This window comes from Triturus cristatus, chromosome 12 (genome assembly GCF_964204655.1).
Source record: "Triturus cristatus chromosome 12, aTriCri1.1, whole genome shotgun sequence".
NCBI classification, from domain to species: Eukaryota; Metazoa; Chordata; class Amphibia; order Caudata; family Salamandridae; genus Triturus; species Triturus cristatus.
Genome location: NC_140595.1, coordinates 590,706,827 through 590,725,255, shown reverse-complemented (window position 1 = coordinate 590,725,255; position 18,429 = coordinate 590,706,827). Strand labels below are relative to the sequence as shown.

At 52.0% G+C, this 18,429-nt stretch overlaps 1 protein-coding gene across 3 annotated transcripts in view; it reads left to right on the top strand.

The window, feature by feature from the left end:
• ZFHX3 (zinc finger homeobox 3) overlaps positions 1 to 18,429 on the top strand; it is a 338,436-nt gene that overhangs the window by 112,326 nt on the left and 207,681 nt on the right. The gene's annotated exons all lie outside the window — the stretch shown is intronic.

The window sequence follows — 18,429 nt, the reverse complement described above, 5'->3', positions numbered from 1 at the left end:
CTTGAATTGGCTTCGGAACACTTTGTTCCCAAAGTGTAGGGCAGCTTGACTTCTTATAGAGGAGATTAAGTGTGGCCTGAGTGAAGCTATGAAATTGTTATTCAGGTACCCTGGGTGTGAATTATATTTCCTGGGGGTGTATCCACAAGGCCATTGTTGTATCTCATCACTGTCTCCTTGAGCCCATTAATGCGACTGTAATTTATTAGAAATTAGACCTCCACGCAGATGTTCTAGATATTTATAGAAATAACACAATGGATGGCTTGTTTACATTAACCAGGGGCACTATGTAAGAGGAAAAATCTATTCTGTGGATAGAAGTGTAGATTGATGAATGGGAGTAAGTTTTGGGGCACTAAGTCAGATCTGAGGGAATCAAACCTCCTGGGGTACTATTTGGGAACTGATGGAGTGGCATATCTGAGGATTGTAACATTCAGAGTGCTTTTGTGGTGTTTTATACTTCCCCGAATCTTAGGCTACTAAAAGGCACCACAACGCCTCCTAAGATACAATGAGAAGGTACTTTAGAAAACACTGGCTTCCTTTAGTTGCTTAGGCTTAAGAGTCAAGCATTACAAATTATTGGAAGTAGAGGCACAACATCAGCTGGCACCTGGGCACTTTTGGGGACACACTATGTAGGATTGAAGACGCCTCGCCTAATTGGAACAATAGAAAGTAGAGCATACATCATTTGAAGTCTGGCGTATGATTAACTGATCAGGCTAGTACTTTAAGCCCCTCTGAAGGCTGTGTGAGTAAGCTCGTTGGATGAAACATGTTGCAGTCTCCTTCCGTTTTAATTTTAGGCACAGTGTGTACTTTTGCTGCATGCATCTTACTTTGTATTTTAATTACAGGGGAAGTGTGATTTTGTGTATTTAAGTCCATCCTACGTAGTCTACAAATACTTTCTGTATCACGCAAATCATTCAGATATCTAGACATTGCAATTATATGTATTTGTGCTTTATGGAATCAGAAGAAAATATGAATTTTGTGACTTTTATTCTCTTCTGGCTGTAGCTGAATAATCGTCAAACAGTATTAAGTGGTCAAACAACATGCAGATGTAATTAACACTGGGAAGAATACATTTTTTTGATAGGTTGCATGATGCTAATATTTTGCAAGCCTAAAGCAACATTTTGTGACAAAGAGGTTCAGAAGAGTGATTCCATTCATAGCAAGGTTTTATCATTTAATCCATTGGAAAGTTTTGGGGATCACCTTAGTGGAATATTTGATGGGTTATTAGTGAGATCTAAGGGAAAGTGGCATCTCTGGGGAGGCGAGTGCTGGTGGAATGTGGCTTCTCTAGGTGTAGGTGAAATACCCCCACGAGTACCGAGTTTGAACTTAAGGGATGTAGCATCTCTGGGGTGGTTGGTGATACCCAAGAAGATGATGGTTTTGCGGGGCGTGCTAGGTAAGATATGAGGCAAGGGAGCACCTCTGAAGGCTAGTGAGAGACCTAAATGAAGCATCTCTAATCAGACCGTAATAATATTAATATCTTGTTTCATGTAGCACTTCATACCACAGTTGTTTGTCTGAAAGTGCTGCAAAACAAAATGTAATGTTGCGAAATGTTAATTAACAGTGGATGATAACCGACACAGAGAACCATGTACTAAAATGTGCAAAAGTTGAAGGCATATTTACTTCTCAAATCTCCATAGTCACGCTGGGGAAATCCACTGTTTTGGAAGCCGCAACATGAGTATAACAACTGCAACCCTTAGTTTTGATGCACCGTCATGATACCCCTCGGTGGCATTGCTGTGGAACAACCAGGTAACAGAAATATAGAATTATAAAGAGTGGAAATCTAGCCACAAAGCAACCGAGCGATGCACGAGAGATGCTGGAATTAAGTTGTAAACATATAGGGTGGTGCAGGTCGCCTCTTTTGTTGTCTGATAGTGGTGTGATTGGTCACATATTTGTGGATGAGATGTTAGTTAAAGGGATTGGTTTATTTTTCACAGTAAGCAGAGAAAGGATGGAGCTTGTCGGATCTGTGTCGGGATGGAGTTCCACAAATTGATTCCATGGCGAAAAAGCCATGTTGTCGCGTCTTTCTCTCGATTATGCTTCTTGCCCTGAGCCAGGTGACATCGCCACTGTTGGCGCTGCGAAGACCACAGCAGATCTTGATATCATTTGCTAAGTACAGTGGAGTAATACACGATGGTTTGTAGCGGATGCAGGGTGGATGGAGATGCCAATGAAGTCATCTGAACATAGGAGTGGTCCTTGACGATTCAGGTTACGCCATGAAGGCTGCTCTTCAGGGAGTCAAGCGGGAATCTGTGATGCTGGCAAACAATCCAGGCTTTGCAAGAATACCTGTGCTTGGACGGCTGTACTGAAGTCCAATTCTGTTAGAAATGCCTCCGCTCTGATGAACAGAATAGCTGGTGCCAGCCTGTCTGTGTCTTCTTTGTGATGTGTGTTTTGAAGCTGAGATTCTTGTCAATGTGGAATCCTAGGAATTTGGTGCTTTTGGAAAGTTGAGGAGTGAAGCTTTGGAGGTTTATTTCAGAGCCAGCCCTGAACTTGAACACAGTGGCGGACTCTTACAGTGTGTATAAATTGTTTTTGTGGGGGTGCTCTTCAAATACACTCGTATCATCCAAACGTGGACGGTAGAGAGAAAAGGCCCTTGAGGCAGGCAATGTCTCTGTCCATTGGCACCCTCAAATAGAGACTATTAAAGGAGCAGCCATGGTATAATTGTTGTGGCACATCCACAACAATTACTGCCCTATAGTGTAACAGGTAAAGGATTTGTAAGTTACTTGGCCCCTATCACGCCTTGCTACTAATGGATTGAACTATAGTGATTGGGAACACACCATTAAGTACCTGTCTGTGACAATCTGGGCACATGGGATCAGTTTACCGACTACCACTTATCACAGAGTTGATTATTACATAACACAACTCCTTTATGAATCTCATCACAGTTATACTGCGTTGGACACTCTCTAAGAAACGACAATCCTGAATTTTGACGGCATACACCCTACAGATTTTGAGATTTTACCTCTTAAGGACGACTAGCCTTATCATTTTATGATGATTATTAACACAGTATTTATCAATACAAAATAACCCCTAATCATCCTAGAATCGTGCCACCTTGAAAAAGGTTCAAGCAGGGACAAAACATGCATTCACTGGGCTGATGCACGATTACTTTGTTCGTCAATAAAAATGTCTTGCTTTAACACACAAAAAGCATTGTGTGCATTCAAATCAGGATATTGGTTGCTCTGGTTGAAATTGTATTCTGTTTTTACTAAGTAAACTGTTTAATTTGAGCCGGTGTTTTCCGGTGCTGGCACCGGCACTTAATTGTCAACACCAGCTCCAATGATAGTATGCCACGTGGTGGCGCTGTTTATCTGATTTAGAGACAAGTACAACAACAGTTGTTTGTTAATTCAATTTACCTTAAAAATGCCTAATAGATGCCTCTCAGGCCATTCTTATAGTTTAAGGTGCCTATCCTCTCAGGCCATTCTTATAGCTTAAGGTGCCTGGAATAGTCTGAATTGTCACACTTGGAGGAGTGTGATGCTTAGTAGTTGTGTTGATGCTAGCATTTTTAGTTCTGGCAGGGACCGTGTGTGATGCTTGCTGCAGTGGCCTCCTGGTAGGGACCCTGGCACTTGTGTTCACAAATTAAGCACTGCACTAAACACAGCCTACTATAGGCCTTTTGCAATTTCTACAAATTATCTAATGAGTAACCTGCATATTATCTTGTGGACGGTAGAAGGAGGAGTTAACTGGTGGGTTTCCATAAACTATTGACTCCCCTTCAAATGCAGCACAACGTCCCCTTTATGCTGATGTATCTTGAATTTGTTATCACCTAGAAGTGCACCTAGGGTTCCATGTAGATATTGAAGATCACTCGAGATAGGATGAAGCTTTGGGCTGTACCACAGGTTATGGCGATATCTTTTCATCTTGGGGGTGGGCGGGTATAGCTGTGGACAGTGAAGGAACCATCACCAACTTTTCTTTACGTGAGGAAGGGCCTCGTCCTTAGGGTGCTGCCTAGTGGTGTCCTCGTATTTATTTTTGATAAACACATTTTTATTGTTTTGAGTGACACAACAACGAAAACATTGAGCCTGTCTAGCCACCAATTTACAATCGTGCAGCACAAGATCACACCACCTCCCCGCCCCCACCCGAAGCCCCCCCTCCCCCAAACCACATCCTCATAATACATTGCCCAACCATTTCCCCCAGATCCTACGGTATTTATTAAGGCAGCCCCTCGCCTGATAGAGAGTCCGCTCCTGTGCCGCACACCAGTCCACCCCAGTACTCCATTTGGCCAAGCTAGGCGGCCGTGGATGCTTCCAGGCCGCTGCAATATCTCTTTTCGCCACCATTAGTGCTGTCATGAGGAATAGCTTCTCAGCACGTGTGCCATCTAGACCATCAGTGATGCCCAGAAGGGTGTGCCTGGGGTCGTGTGGCACCACCCAGCCCAAGACCTCCATGAGATCGGCCTCTATGCCCCTCCAGTAACCCCCCAATTCCGGACATGACCACACCATACGGATGAAGTCGACCGGGTCAAAACCACAACGGGGACAGGCCGCATCAGCGGAGAGGCCCGCTCGTTGCAGACGAGCCGGTGTGAGGTAGGCAGTATGAAGATAGTAAATTTGAATAAGTCTCAGCTTGGCGGAGGCCGTCACCAGCCTGGGTGCCATAAGGGCATCCCACCAGCCAACCTCGTCCAGGGGACCCACCCACACCTCCCACCGTTCCCTCAGGCCCTCCCGGGCCATGGGGGTATTATTAATAAGAGCGCGATGTATTCGGGATATGCCCCCCCTCCCCAGGTTGCCCAGCAGGACCTGAGCCTCCGGGGGCTATGGTCCGGCAGCCTAATGTCCAGGGGGGTGTAAGTGCGTATGGCATGTCGCAGTTGAAGGTACCTGTAAAATTGAGATGAGTGGAGGGAGAAGCGCGCCTGCAGCTCCGAGTAGGAGCACATGCGTCCCCCCCGCCAGACGTCCCCCAGCTGGGAGATGCCGAGCAGGTCCCATGATTTAAAACCCTCCAGGGCCGCAACGTCCCGCAGCCACGTCCCATGCCAGAGGGGAGTGGCGCGAGTCAGCTTCCCGGTCCACTGGGTATGGCGAAGCGCCGCTCGCCAGGCCAGGAAGATCGCTTTGGTGATGTCTGGACAGGGGGCGGGGATGGGGGCGCCGTACAGGCGGTCCAGAATGCAGAAGAAACCCAGGTCCTCTAATTCCACCCTGTAGGCCGGGTCGGACCATCCCCCTCCAAACCAGTCATGAATGACTAGGAGGCGGGTGGCCAAATAGTAGAGGTAAAGATTGGTCATACCGAGCCCGCCATCGAAGGTGGGCAGGCGACATGTCGACAGGGCCAGCCTCGGCCTCCCGCCACCCCAGAGAAATCTAGTCGCCAGCCCGTCCAGCTCGCGAAACCACGACCGCGGGAAGGACACGGGAGTGTTCTGCAGTACATAAAGAAACCGGGGGAGAATCATCATTTTGTAGAGTGCCACCCTCCCCAGCGGATTGAGCGGGAGCGACTGCCATCGTATCAGGTCTGCCTTGGCCTTCTTGACCAGGGGGGCCACATTAAGAGCCCAGCTCAGCTCTGGGAGAAGGGAGACCCAGATGCCCAGATATTTGAAGGACAACTGACGAAGGGGAATACTATCCTGCCAGTCAAAACACTCTAGGGGTGTAGAGGCACAAGAACCGACTTTTGCGGGTTTAGATAAAGGCCCGATGCGCGGCCAAAGCGGCCCAAGATATGGAGAGCACGGGGACCTGAGCGTGCCGGATCACTAAGATACAACAGAATGTCGTCCGCATAAAGGGCTATTCTGTCTGACTCACAGCCCGGCCACTCCCAGCCCCGGAGGAGAGGATCCGCTCGAATCAGGGCAGCAAGGGGCTCCATTGCAAGAGCAAAAAGGAGAGGCGACAGTGGGCACCCCTGCCGCGTTCCCCGACCGACCTGAAATGGCTTCGACAGTGCCCCGTTAACCAGCACTCTGGCGCGGGGGCGCGCATAAAGGACCCGCACCATTCCAACAAACTTAGGGCCGAAACCCATGTGGGTCAGGACCTCGAAGAGGTAGGGCCACCCAACCGAGTCGAAGGCCTTCTCGAAATCGGCGAGCAAGAGGGTGAGATATGGAGAGATGCGGTGGCGGTGAGCCAGGGCCACGTGAAGGCGACGAAGGCAATGGCGAGTGCCTCGGTCCGGCATGAAGCCACATTGGTCCGGGTGCACCAAGTCTGACAAAAAGGGCCGGAGCCTCTGGGCCAGGACCGCCGCATAGAGTTTAATATCAGTGTTTATAAGAGAGATCGGCCGGTATGCCGACCTATCACAGGAGGGCGGCGTAGACTTGGGCAGAACCACAATCGTGGCTATGTCGGCTTCCGGAGGGAAGGAGCCGTTTTTGGCCGCTTCGGCATAGAGGGCACCCAACCGTGGGACCAGGTGGTCCTTATATGTGGCATAAAACTCCTGGGGGAAGCCGTCCGGACCTGGGGTTTTCCCCGCGGACGTGCGCCCTATCGCGTCCCCAATCTCCTCATGAGAAATGGGGTCCTCCAGACTCTCCCAGTCACTGGACCGAAGACAGGGAAGCCGTAGATTACTAGCGGCCAGCAGTGAGGCCAAGGAGAGGTCCGACGCCCGGGCCTGGTATAACTGCGAGTAGTACTGAGCGAAGGCGTCCGCGATGGCCACGGAGGAAGATTGGAGCAGGCCGTCAGAGTCAGTCACCGCCGGGATAATTCGCGACGCCCTGGGGTAAGTGGCCAGCCGGTGCAGCAGCGCCCCATTCTTGTCGCCCCATCCATTAGCCGCATCGAGCGACCGGTGACGGATCTCCTCCCGCAGAAGTCGCAGTTGCCGAGTCCCGGCCGGCTCACCGGTCCCCGAGAGAGATTGCTCCAGTCGTAGTGCCCGGGCCTCACAGGCAGTTAGCCGCTGGAGTTGCGACTGGCGGTGCCGCACCACCTGTGTTTTGGCAGCCCCCCTGATGGTGGCCTTGCAGGCCTCCCAGAGGGTACCCGCCGAAGAGACCGACCCGTCGTTGTCGTCACAGTACCGCGTCAGGGTGGACCCCACCTCCCTACGGAGCTTCTTATCCTGGAGAAACCAGGCGTTGAAGCGCCACACCTGGCGGGCCCTACGAGGCGGGGGGCCCAGACCCAGGAGGACCGGAGAGTGATCGGATATCCCCCGGGGAAGGATGCGGACGTCCTGGATGCCTACACAGTCGGCGGGGGGGACAAAGATCGCATCAATCCACGCATGAGTATGGTGGGCGGCCGAGGTGTGAGTATACTGCCTTGCGCTTGGGTGCCAAATCCGCCATGCAACGCATAAGCCCTGAGCTTCCGCCCAATTCGCCAGCTGCTTCGCCCGCACGGCGCGGGGTGCCGAAACCGGACCCGAGGAGTCGAGCTGTGGGGCCGAGACCGCGTTGAAGTCCCCCCCCCAAAACAATAGCGCCCGGCGGGAGAGTTGCCAACAAAGATGCGGTGTGGGATAAAGCTTGAGATAACCCGGTAGGCGGCGCATAGAGTGACAGAAGACTGAGCGGCCGACCCTCAAGCGTGCCGCAAACGGCAATCCCCATCCCTTGGGGGTCATGAAGCACCCGGGTGAACACAAAGGGAAGGGAGCGGCGCAACAGGACGGCGACCCCCGCGATCCGCGCGAGAACCCCGAGTGCCATACCCGGTCGTATCCGTAGCGCGCCAGAAAGGGACATTTCTCGCCAAGCAGGTGGGTTTCTTGAAGCAGGAGCACGTCAGCCTCCGCGCGCTGGGCGTACTTAAGGACGGCAGTACGCTTGAGTCTGTCTAGTAGGCCGTTCACATTCCAGGACAGGACGCGCACCTGAGCCTCAGAGGGTGGATCAGCCATAGTAGTGATGGGAACAGAGCGCGCCAGGAGTGGAGCGGCCAGGGGAAACCAGGGCTACAGAACCCCCGCTAGGGGAAGCCAACGGGCAGCGCAGGAAAGCGATCGGTGGCAGAGCCCGTGCGGGTGGCTGCATGGAGAAGCGCGATGAAACGCGAAGTGCGGTGCTGCGTAGGAGGCTCAAGGAAAAACAGACCCAAACCAAACAAAACAGTCCCCCGAGGAGGAACAACCAACAGATATCCAACCCCAACCCCCCTCCCCCCACCCTACACTTCGAGAACGGAAGCATCTGTCGCCCTAACTAAACCAGCAATTACAAAGCCCCAAGCCTAGGCGCTCGGGTGTAGAGAGCGTGGTGGACCCCTCCTGAAGCACGGATTCCAGTGTCTCGTCCGAGGTTGCTGTGGGAAAGCATGAGATTGCAAAGCCCCCCTCCCCGCCACCCGGCAGGGCCGCCGCCTCCCCCTGTGGATGCATGAAACAAACCGTGAGTCATATAGCAGGACTGCGGGAGAGGTCTGACAGGTCAATTTGCACATTGAGGGGAGATTGAGACCCGTCCGGTCGAGGCGACAGGCGGCGCCGGGACCCCCCAGCCGCACGAGAGGAGGTGCCAGAGGAGGCCGATGAGTCCCTCACTTGTCTCCCTGAGGTGCTCGCAGACCGGGTCCGAGCCGTCGCCGCGCCGCGGCGCTGTCGTGAATGCGTGCGTTTCCTACGCCGTGGCCGTTGGGACCCAGCTGCACCATGTCCCCGGGGCACAGCAGCGGACGACACCCCACCGGGTTGGCGCAGAGGTCTTTCCTCGGTGAGCCAGGTCCAGGCCGCCCTGGGAGTGTCAAAGAACAGTGTCTTACTCTGGAAAACGACACGAAGGCGGGCCGTGAATTGGAGCTGGTATTGGAGGCCCAGGGAGCGCAGCTTTTGCTTGACCTCCGTGTAGGAGCGGCGTTGCTCCTGGACCTCCCGGCTGTAGTCCGGGAAGACCATAATGGTGTGGTTGTTGAAAGTCAAAGGACCGCTCACCCGCGCCTCCCGCAGGATAGCGTCTCTGTCCCGAAAGTTGAGGATCTTAAGAATAAAGGGGCGCGGAGGGGCTCCCACCGGGGGTCTGGCCGCCAATGACCGGTGCGCCCTCTCCACCACAAACCAGGTCGACAGACTGGCCGCCGGCATCCAGGACTTAAACCACTTTTTGAGGAAGTCGTCTGCTCGGCCAGACTCGACCCCTCCGGAAAGCCCACCAGGCGACGGTTATTGCGACGGGCGCGATTTTCGGCATCTTCTGCCCGCCTGTGCAGTTCCTTGGAGTGGGTTGTGAGCTCCCGGACCTGGTCCTGTAGAAGGCGAATGTCATCCTCCGCCGTGGAGATCCTGGATTCCGTTTCCGTGATGCGAGCCGTTGCGGAGGTCCTGCCGCAGGAGCGCAACATCGACCTTCACCTCCCCAACCATCCCCTCCAAGGATGTGCGAGAGGCATCAATGGCCTGAAGGATGACGGCCAAGTCCTTGTTCGGGGCCGGCGCCCCTCCTCCACCCGCACCCGGCGGGTCCGAGTTCGCGAACTGGTCAATCCGCGTCTGGTGGGACGTCGTCGGTGGCTTGGAGCCCTTTTCCTTGCCCATGGTGAACCCAGGGGGCACGTGCCGGACACGGGGGTGGGCGCAGTGGACCAGCAGGCGGCTCCCACCTGCCAAGCGGAGCAACCCCCTGCAACAGGTCAGGAGCGGGGGGGGGGTTCCCACGAGAAGGCAAATGGCGAAGGTGCGTCCTGTCCCCACTGATGGAGGGCCCTGAGCGTAGTCGACACGCACCCCCTCACACGGATCTGGGCCGCGCCGTCCTCACCACGTCCCGGGCCTCGCGCTACGGACTGCGCCCGTGATGGACCTCCAGCGATGTACAGCGCACCGGCCGGCGAGGCGCCGTCTATCGCCCCAACCCACCGGCTCGACCAAGTCACCGGAGAACTCCTCGTCCACCCCAGGTCCGGATCCAACAGCCGAACCCCCCCCCCCCGAGCACCAGGCACAGCGCCAGGGAAGACAGTCAAGGCGCGGTAGGGGGGGGGGATTGCCTCCCTGCCAGCAGCGACCCCCGGGAAGGGCGCAGGGTAGGAGAGATCTGGCACAGCTGCTCTCGCAAGGAACGTCCCCGCCCCAAGTGCAGCGACCGTCCGCCGGGTCCGGCGGGGCCGCAACGCCTCCGGGGCCGCCCAAACAGGAGTCCACCAGAATGGGTCAGCGAGGGGCCCCCTCAGGCAGCGTCGGCCCAGCACCAGGAGGCAGCGGACATCAGCAGCGGCACAGTAGCAGGGCAGTCAGGTCATCGAGTAAGTAGCCCTTGGCTGTGGAATGCAGGTCTGAAGTGAGCTGGAAGTTCATGTCGTTCAGCGGTTCCACAACCTACTTTCATCCAGCCACATTTCACCGCAAAGGTCGGCACATCATTGGCAGCAGCCTCCTCATTCCGGTAAAGAATTTGAAAGATTTTACTGCTGATTAAAGTATCATGGACTGAAGCTGGGAAGGCCAACTCAAACCTTGTTGGGTGCAATGAGCTAGCTGCTAATTATGCGGAATTCGTGGAGGAAGTTTCATGGACGCACGAGTCTGACACAGGCCTCGTTGAAACAAATCCACCTCGTAGAACGTATGGAGCTCCGCCAAGAATTCCACCAGCCGGATCCAGCCTCCCAGCTCGGACCGATCTGCCCGCCGACTCGGACCTCCTCACCATCGGGGGGCGCTCACCACACGCTGCCCCCCCCCGGCTCACCTGAGGTCCGGCACCCGCTCGAGCTCCGCTCCGAAGATCCTCCGGTCCCCGGCCAGCCGTTGGTGGCCTCGCGGCCTTCGCCCCTCGTGGTGCGCCGGGGGCTCACCTAGCCGACACCGCCGGCCGCAGGACCGGCCAGGCGCGTCTCAGGCACCGGCGGAGCTCACGGGCTGTCTATCGCGGCTCCAGCTGCATCGAGTCAGTTAAAAATCGCAGCGGGGGCAGGGCAGCAGCTCCTCAACACTCGGCGGTCATCTGGGCACACCTCGGACAGCCACAGCGGATGTAGGGCGGATGTGAGGGGTCAGGCATCCAGGAGCCTCACCTCAGTGCGGCCATCTTGGGTAGCGCCACCTAGCGCCCTCGTGGTGTCCTCGTATTACAATAAAAAACCACCAAAGTCGCTTTTGGGGATAGGGATCTGAAGCATCAGCACCTTGTACAAAACTGTACATAAACTACTAGAGATGGTTTAACACCAGTAGGAAGAATTCCATGACAGTGTGGGCTGCTAAAGTACAGCAGTTCCTCAGTAACTAACACTGGTGTCTCCATAAACTGATATCCGGAGGCCCTTGAAATATATAAACCGGACTCTTCTCTGTGGTGGTGTGCTGGCCGACCCTAGCTGCTAAATCAGTGACATCGAACCTGGATAATTTGAGGTCAAGCAAGCTGTGTAATCCTGGTTAAAGCTTCTACCTCCATCCCCCTTTCCGTCCCTTATCGGTCAAATCTGTGAGTGCCTGGAAAGAGGCTGAAGCCTATTATAAACAGGGCCACTGGAATTATGCGACAGGGCAGGACCAAATTATGTGACGGGTTTGCCTAAATTATGCAGTAAGAATAGGCATAGTATGCGGTTTAATTCGGCACATTTTGTGACAATATTACAGCATTATCTTATTTTTTTTTTCTTAAACAATTTATCACTGTGCAATGGCTCCACCTTATTAGTAACAGTTTAACAGTTAAATACAGCAATAGGAATTGAAAGGTGACCAACTTTTGAGAAGAGCCTACCAGTACACATGTGCCACATTTTTAGTAACTTCTGATTCACTTGAGCTAGAAACAATTTTTGGGGTAAAAATCTGCAAATTATGCAGCATATGATAGAATACGTGGCAAATGCTGAAAATCCATATTCTGAGGTATAAATCTGCCTGTGGATTCCTCACCTTTTGAATTATCCCAATGGACAGCATTACATGAAAACTTTTCTCCTCCGCTCTCCCACGTCAATGAAGACGTTACAATGGAAAGGCTCTGCACGCGACTTCACGTGATGTCATAGGAGCCATCAAATAATCAATCAATCAATCAAAACATTTGTAGAGCGCGCTACTCACCCTTGAGGGTCTCAAGGCACTAGGGGGTGGGGGAAGCAGCTACTGGTCGAACAGTCAGGTCTTGAGAAGTCTCCTGAAGGTCAGCAGGTCCTGGGTCTGACGCAGGTGGGCGGGGAGGGTGTTCCATGTCTTGGCAGCCATAAGAATACCTCGTCGGCGTGCTAATGTCAGTTCCCTTTTTAAAGCCCCGTCGACGCCAAACGTTTTTTTCCCAGACTCTCCATTTCTGGGAGTTTCTTTGTTGCTGATTGTTGCGACTTTTTGGCCATCGTGGATGACTACTCCGATAAAATCGGGTTTCAAGCCATGCAGAGAATGTGGGGGCCAGATGTCCATCACTGACCCCATGAAGATTGTTTATGGTGTCTTTCGTTGGACCACAACGTCGGGACATGCACTTCGTGCAAGCGCATGAATCCTAAAGCGCTGAAGGAGAGGGAGGCCAAATCATTCATGGCCAAGAAGCAGAAGAGGGGTCTCAGGAGGTCAATGACTCGCTCGAAGTTGCAGACTCCACTCACAAACTTAAGAAGAAGCGGTGCCATGTATCTCGGCGTTGCTCTTTGAAGGATGTGACTGAAGTCAGTGTGCCTGAGTCCCAGACGTCATCGCAGGGATGAGATTTCTCCGACTCCTTCACCAGGCATGACTCCAGCCCCGTCTCTGAGAGCAGTGACTCCACCGTCTCCCAGAGATGCATTGCCTCCACCACTGCTGAAGTCAACTACTCCACCTCTGGCTTCGGGGTCTCTGGTGCCGCATCCGGAGCCCAATTTAGTGCCTCCCCTAGCGGCTCTAGAGCCTGTGGTACCGGATGCGATGTATCCTGCTTTGCCGGCTCCGGAATCGGATCTGCCAAATTTTTTTTATGCGATATTTGGCTTGTTCGCCAGAGCACAAACCCTACTGGTGCGCCTGTTGGGCCCCATGGGTCCCTTGTCATATTCCCTGGGAGGTTTGCCACCTCACTTTCCCCAGGCACCGCTTATGACTTACATGCCTATGGTTCCAGAGAGTTGGTGTCTTTCGAAGCAAGATTTTTGATTCTGTTGCAGTCTTTGGAGGGACAAGCTCCTCTAGATGGTTCATCCCAGGTGCCATCTGGTTCCGAACCGGTGCCAACTCGACTGGCTTTGACTCCTGTTCCTGTGAACCTCCCTTCGACGCCGATCCTGAAGTTACCGGCGCCACGTCTGGCGCCGCTGATGCCTGTTCTGAGGATAAGGTCTCGGACAGAGGCGCAAAGACTGTTGGGGGAAGAAGAGTACCAGGATGAACATGGAGGGGCTGAGATTGTGGATCCTGACCTAGATTTTGAGGGTTTACAGGAGGCTAGTGGCCTGGACACCTCTGCTGAATGGGAGCTTTCATCACCAAAGGGCTTCCCGATGCAGGAGGTGACCACAAATCACGCTGTGATCAGAAAGGCTGTGGACCTCTTGGAGTTGCCTCTTCCTACAGCGGAGTTGAGGTCTAACATTCTGACGGAGGTGCTCCATTCTCCTTCCTCTTTTTCAGAGCCTTTACTTGCCTTCAATGAGGCGTTGACAGAGCCCATTCTCAAAGTCTGGCAGAAGCCAATGTCCACTCCAGCAGTTTCCAGGACCTTGGCAAGGAGGTACAAGGTGGCTCCGGGGGATCCTGCTTTTCTGCCCACCCATCCTTCGTCGGAAAGCTTGGTGGTCCAGGCTTTGTGCTCTTTGAGGCAGTCTGCGGGTTCCTTCCCATCTACGCCTGCGCATAGGGAGTCAAAACACACGTAGCAATCAGCAAAAAAGATGTTTTCATCAGGGAGTATGGCCCTCAAGTTCACACATGCCTTTTCGGTCGCTACATCCATGCCCTCATGGACTCAGCCAGGGAAGTTGTCCCAAAATTGCCCGAGGAGGTACAAGGGCATTTCTTAGTGTTGTCGGATGCCCACGCTGCTGCCCGTCAAGTGATACAATCTGGTCTGGACACGACCGATTCAGTATGCATGGTGAAGAGATCGTCTGTGGCTACTAGGAGGCACGAACGGTTGCATGGTTCAGGATTCTCTCCTGATGTCCAGGCTATATTATTGGATTTGGCCTTTTGATGTATCTCGCCTGTTTGGGGCTAAAGCGGATTCGGCGCTGGAGCGCATTAAGGACAGTAAAGCCACAGCAAGGTCTTTGGGACTTCAATCTCAGCCCAGGAGCTTTGGGCAATTCCGTAAGTTTCATTGCTTTGGAAAAAACTTGTCGTTTTGTGCCAGGCAACAGCCACAGCACATGCAGCAGGCAAATCCCTTGTATAGATCCTACGGGTGAAAGGGCAGAAGTCATCTGAGGGGTGCTGCACAACAGCAAGTCTCCTCCTCCTCTTCCTCCTCTTCTGCCCCTCCAGCTGGTGTGGCAAGGAAGCAGCTGTAGCTCCTCCATCCTAGAGCATACTTGTCCCATGGGAGGACAGGTGTCCCATTGTCTACAGCATTGGAGGTCTGTTACTACGGATCTCTGGGTGTTGAACATGGTAGAGAATTGGTATGCCCTACCCTTCCGGGAGTTTCCCTCTCCTTTTCGTCGCCATGAGGGCTTTTGCTCGGAAGAGCATCTTCTGCTTCGTCAGCAGGAGGTTCTGTCATTGCTGCAAATGATGGAATTGAGGTGGTTCCGGAACAGGAAAGGGCTCAGGGGTACTACTTTCGGTACTTCCTGATCTGCAAAAAGGATGGTTGTTTATGATCGATCCTCGAACAGGAGAAATTCAAAATGTTGACCCTGGCACAGGTTCTTCTCGCTCTGGAGAAGGAAGACTGGATGGTGTAGATCGATTTACAGTATGTGTATTTTCACATTCCCATCCTGAAGTTGCATGCAAGTACCTCAGTTTAATGGTGGGGTCTCAACATTTGCTGTTTGCGGTCCTTCCGTTCGGCCTTACTTCCGCACCACGAGTCTTCACAAAGATGATGGCAGTGGTGGCAGCTCATCTCAGAAGGTCGGGATTCCTGTTTTTCCCTACTTGGACGACTGGCTGCTCAAAGCAAAGTCACCAGAAATAGTGCTCCATCATTTGCAGGTAACAACACAATTATTGTTCGCGTTGGGGTTTTCAATAAATGTACCCAAATCTCACCTGGTGCCCCCTCAGCGCAACCTGTTCATAGGGGCAGTACTGGACACTACTGTAAGTTGTGCCTTCCCGCCTCTACAGAGAATTCACGACATCCAGACTATGATTCCACTTTTTCAGAATTGAGCGGCTGTTCCAGTCCTGAAGGTCTTGCGCCTGCTCGGTCTGGTCACTTCCTGCATACGGTTAGTCAACCATGCATGCTGGCATATGAGGGCACTCCAGTGGTGCCTCGGCAAGCAGTGGTTTCAACACAACGGAGATCTCGAAGAGGTGGTCAGTCTCTTCAGAGACACTGCAGCGGATCTGCTATGGTGGAGTGTTCCAGGCAACCTGTCTCACGGGAAACAGTTTCAATTTCCTTCTCTGGTGGCCACAGTGATAACCGATTCCTCCACTCTGGGTTGGGAAACCCATCTGGGGGATCTGGAGGTCAAAGGTCTTTGGTCTCCAGAGAAAAGATTGTTTCACATTAATCTTCTGAAATTGCAGACAATACATTTGGGTCTCCTGCCATCCCTTCGCGGACAGCCAGTTCAGGTACTAACGGACAACCCTACCGCGATGTGGTACATCAACAAACAGGGAGGAGTAGGGTTGTTTCTTCTCTGCAGAGAGGCTCTGCGACTCTGGTCCTGGGCTCAGGACCATCAGATTTGCGTAGACGCAAATTATCTGCCTGGAGAACTGAATGTGCGTCCGGACAGTCTGTCGGCAGTATTCGGCCGATCACGAGGTGGTCCTTCACATTTTTAGGATGTGGGGGTTCCTCAATTGGACCAGTTTGCCACTCACGAGAACTCGAACTGCCCGTCATTGTGCAGTCTCCAGTATCCGACGCATGGGGCATTGGGGGATGCGTTTTTGTTAGATTTGGGCTCACAGCTTCTTTATGCATTTCCCGTGTACCCTTGATTTCTCAAGTTCTCAGGAAGATTCGCCAAGACCGGGCCCAAGTCATATTGATAGGCCCGGATTGGCCACAAAGAGTGTGGTACACAGACCTCCTTTACCTCTCATTGCACCCTCTGTTCTGTCTCCCTCTCAGGCCAGACCTCCTCTTGCAATCGCAGGGGCAGGTTCTACACCCCCACCTTTAGAGCCTGCACCTTCATTCCTGGAGATTGAACGGGGCAACCTGAGTTCTTTCTTTCTCCCACTGGATGTGTTGGATGTAATAATATTGTCCAGAAGACACTCCACCAAATCTATCTATTCTGGTAGGTGGGCCAAGTTTGTTAAATGGTGTGGAGAGAGATCGATTAATCCTTTGCAGGCCCATTTTTCTGATGTTCCACGTTTCTCTCTTTCCCTAGCACAACAGGGTTGTGCAGTAGCTACTGTTGATCAACCCTCGTTGTTTAAATTTCCCATAGTTATGAGATTCATTAAGGGTCTCACAAATAGGTTTCCTCCCACTCCTTTTATCATGCCTCAGTAGGATTTGAATTTGGTTCTCACATTCTTGATGGGTTCACCCTTTGAACCATTACATAGTTGTCCCTTAAGGTTTCAAGCGTTTAAAGCTATATCTTTGATTGCAATCACTTCCACTAGGGGGGTGAGTGAATTGCAAGCGCTTAGCTCCAAGCCTCCTTTTACATCATTCCATGTGGATAAGATGGTTCTTAGGACCAGAGCTGCTTTCCTGCCTAAGTTGGTCACTCCTTTCCACTTGGGGCAGTCCATCACCTTACCGACTTTCTATTCTCCCCCTTCAAAGGAGGAGGAGAGCCTGGACCCCAAGAGGGCGGGTAGCTTCTACCTGGACAGAACCAAAGACTTCAGGTTGGACGATCAACACTTCATTGGTTATGTGGGCAAGATGAAGGACAAGGCTGTCCACAAAAAAAGGCTTTCCAGGTGGATCATTCTGTGTATCAAGATCTGCTATGCCTTGGCCAAGAAGGAGTCTCCTGAAGGTATTTGCGCTCATTCTACCAGAGCTAATTCTTCTTCTTCTGCTTTAGCTAGAGGTGTCCCTTTGGTAGACATCTGCAAGGTGGCAACTTGGGCCTCCCACCACACTTTTGCGAAGCACTTTTGCTTGGATTCGGAGGTGAGGAGGGACGGCCATTTTCCTCTTTATGTGCTGCAGGATTTTTTGGTATAGGCACGCACACTACTCTCGGGAGCGGGACTGCATGGGGATTCAATTCAAAAGGTGAGTAATCCACAGGCAGATGTATCCATCAGAAGAACAAGTTACTTACCTTTGGTAATACTTTTTCCGGTGGATACAGTATCTGCCTGTGGATTCCTCACTGACCCACCCGCTCCCCATTGGCTGTCTGCTTATACTGAAAAATAATCAATGTATATCTTATGTGATTTATTGTTGGAATCATGTTATGCTTGGCACTAGGAAATGTCTATAATGAAGAATTTCCAGTTTTGGTTGGGTTTGTATACTGTGTATACTTGTATAAATGTTGTCGGTTCACCCATTCGCCTCGAAGGCATGGAAAAGATGGGTGGAACTGACATAAGCATGGCAACAAGGTCTTCTTATGGCTCTGATGACATCGCACGAAGTTGCATACAGAGCCGTTACATTGTGAAGTCCTCGTCGATGTGGGAGAACTGAGGAGAAAGGTTTCCGTGGAATCCTGTACATTGGGATAATTCAAAAGGTGAGGAATCCACAGGCAGGTACTGTATCAACCAGAAAAAGTATTACCGAAGGTAAGTAAATTGTTCATTATGCTGAAAACCTCGCAGCCGCAGAATCGCTTAATTTCAGTGGCCCTCATTATAAAGCACTACATACATTTAGACAAAAGGATGCTCTGGAATGCCTTGGTAATCCTGATTCAGAGACAAATGCATATGTGTGTCATAGCGTGCTGGCTGGCTCGTTTCCACAGTAGAATTCAGGTCACAAGTTCGAATTCTGACAAGGTCAACTCCGCCTTCCATTCTTCTGAAGTTGGTAAACCTTTGATTTACAGTCCTTACAAACAGCAGAAGTGCTGGAAGTTATGCCATTTAAAAACCAATTAATTTTGATAACCTGAAGAGACAGGCCTTCGAATGTAGATACATTAATAATGTCAACATAGTGGGGGACAATAGTTATTATTACTGTGCCCATCAGTCGGAAGTGACCCGAAGCTTGTGTTTTGTTGGTGATACTTCTGGGATTTTAACATAGCAAAATGTTAGTTTTTACGCTGTAATGCAAACTGGGTGAAAGATGAAGGGTCTAATTAGGCGGATGGAAAAATT